We start from the raw sequence: 3,343 nt of genomic DNA on the forward strand, positions 1-3,343 counted from the left end.
GCCCTGCTCTGAGCCTGACCAGGGGCTGCACTTAGGGATTGGGCCTGCCCTCTGCCACCCGGGAGCAGGCCTAAGCCAGCAGGTTGTTATCTGCCGAGGGGTCCCAGACTGCGAGAGGGCACAGGCCGGGCTGGGGGACCCCCCTCCCCCCGCCCCCCGAGTGCACAAATTTTTGTGCACCGGGCCTCTAGTATTTCTATAAGTGCTAAAATATTTTTTTAAAAAGTTGTAAAGAGGTAAGTTATAGTCATACTTATTCAAATTATAGCACCCCAATTCCAGCTGAGAGAAGTTGAAGGTGATTATAATAGAAATTTGCTTTGAATTGCAGGGCAGTTCATTAAGTTGTAGAGTTGTGTATTTTAATTGTCAATTAAATTGCATTTAAAATTGTGAGTTTTTAAATCTATGAAGGTAGAAAATATAAAAGTGTGGCTTTAACTTCTCTGTAGAAGACATATAGGTGACTAATAGACATATGAAAAAATGATAAATGTCAACAATCATCAGAGACATTAAAACCACAATGAAATATTATCTCCCACCTATAAGAATGGCTACCATCAATAAATCAACAAACGTATTGTGGAGGATGTGGAATAAAGGGAACCTTTGTTCACTATTGATCAGAATGCAGACTGGTGCAGCCACTGTGGAAAACAGTATGAAATTTCTTCAAAAAATTAAAAATGAAACTGCCATTTGATTCAGTGATCCTACTTCTAGGAATATATTTTATGAAACCCAAAACACCAATCAGAAATAATATATGCAACCCTGGAAACAACCCAAGTGCCCATCAGTGGATGAGTGGATAAAAAAAGCTGTGGTACATTTACACAATGGAATACTTCTTCGTTATAAAAAGGAGGAAAATCTTACCCTTTGCAATAGTACACTAAGGGAAATAAGCCAGTCAGAGAGAGACATGTACCATGTAATTTCACTCATATGTGGAATCTAATGAACAAAATGAATTAATAGGCAAAATAGTGGCAGACTTATAGATAGAGAGCAGGCTGACAGCCGTCCAAAAGGGGGTTTGTGGAGGGGGTGGAGGGATTGAGCATAAGAGAAAAAAGACAAAAAAAACTCATGGACTAACTTTTTAAACAGGGGGCCAGTTCACTGTCCCTCAGACCGTTGGAGGGCTGGACTATAGTTTAAAAAAAACTAGTCGGCTGCTAAGCAACAGGCAGCGGCGGCAAAAACACCCGGCGGGCCGGATAAATGTTTTCAGAGGGCCGCATGAGGCCCGCGGGCCGTAGTTTGAGGACCCCTGGGTCACTAGAACAACAGTGGGGAGATTGCTGGGTGGCGGGGAGGAGTGTGGAGGAAGGTATAGGAGGGTATAGGTGGAATAAATGGTGATGAAAAGAGACTTAACTTGGGGTGGTGAACACACAATACAGTGTACAGATGATTTGTGGAATTGTGCACTTGAAACTGTGTAACTTTGTTCATCAGTGTCACTGTAATAAATTCAATTAAAAGGGGCAGGGGAAAGGCATAGGTTTAGAATTCTTTCTGCAACATATTACCTGTGTGAGTTTCAATGAGTAAATTAGACTTCTAAACCATAATTTCTCAATGCTAAAGGAATAATTATAAAACTTGAATTTTAGGGCTTTTCAGTAAATAAACTCATAATACACGTAAAACATGCAGCACAGTACTGATATATAAATATATTAAAAAGCCATAACCTATTATTATTAATAGTCTCAAAAGTGAATTTATCTATGTCTAGATTAAGGTAAAATATGCAGCTGTATTATATCATTTTCTAATGTTGAGTTTTCAGACAAATAAAAATAGGTCTTTTTTATATTTTGTTTATATAACTGATGTTTATAACTTAATTTCATTCTTACCATCAATTTTAAAATTCAACTATACTTCTCAAATTATAACTGCTCTTGCAATTTCTTGAAAGCATTATTCCACTGAGTCTATTATGTGATAGATTAACCATTCTAACCTAATGAGCAAATCTTCCATTCCTTAACTGACAGAAACATTCAACAAGACAGAGCTCATGAAGGAAACTCTCAACTTGTGACCAAAGGGCTCTCCTTAGATTGGCACGACTCCACTAATCTCTCCACTTATTCAAAGATTTTTAAAAACTTGTTAAGAATTTAGGTAACCTCACTATTATCCAATATTTTCATACCTTTGACATAAGCATAGCTCATGAGATATTTTGCCTTGTAAATTGCAAAAAATCATTCTCTACATTCCATTCATCATGCAGCATTGTGAAACAGCTACTTCCGCATGGCTTATTCTCACTGAATCCTAGTGTTGATCCTTCTATTTTCATATATAGATATAATTACATTTATTTGTTTAACAAATATTTATTGAATAACAGCTATACTATGCATTTTACTTAGTGATTCAATGGGGAAAAATGTTTGTGAACAAGAAAAAAAGAGCTTCCCCTCTAGAGTTGTGAGTCTAGTAAGGGTTATGGGCAAAAAGACATTGTAATGTAATTAATTCAATTATGAATCAAATTATGATGGTATATAACCTAGATTATGTGTGAGAAGAGAGATGAATCAGTGAATATTTCCTAGAAAAATTAAATATTTAAGCCAAGACCTGAAGGAAAGCTAGAATTTAGCTTCATTGAGGAGGAAGAATGTTTAGCACAAAGAAAATAACATTTACAAAAATCGAATCAAAGAAAATATATATAACTAGAATGAATAGGTTGCTATGGCTGGAGTGAAGAGAATATATATATACAAGAGGCCCAGCGCACAGTCCCTAGGCCTGGCCTGCAATCAGAGCCATCTTCCCAGGCTTCTGGCAGCTGGCCCTGCCACCCACCGCCACCCACCCCCAGTTCCCCATTTGCCATCAGGTGATTGGAGCCTGCTAGCCAGGGGGAGGGACCAAGAGGTGATCAGTGTGCCTCATAGTGACTGGTCGAGTGGTCATTCTGCCGTTAGGGTCAATTTGCATATTAGCCTTTTATTATATAAGATATGGGGGCAAAAAAGAGCCTGAAATGGTGAACCAGCTGCAGGACACTGCAGCTCTTCCATCTATAACTGTTGTAATCAACTTTCTTCTACCCACCTTTTCTTTTGAGTGCTAGAAAAAGATATAGAGAATTTCATGCTATAAGCATATTTTAAAATTTAATTATTTTTCAATTTTTATTAATGATTGACTTGTGATCATCACAAGCTCACTATATTGTAATATAAACCATTAATTTATTTTTCATTTGTTTATTCATGTATCACATTTATATATATACTAGAGGCCCGGTGCACAAAAATTTGTGCACTGGGGGGGGGGGGGGGGGGGGGGGCCCCCCGCCCCG

The sequence above is a fragment of the Myotis brandtii genome, unplaced genomic scaffold, assembly GCF_000412655.1.
Source record: "Myotis brandtii unplaced genomic scaffold, ASM41265v1 scaffold38, whole genome shotgun sequence".
NCBI lineage: Eukaryota > Metazoa > Chordata > Mammalia > Chiroptera > Vespertilionidae > Myotis > Myotis brandtii.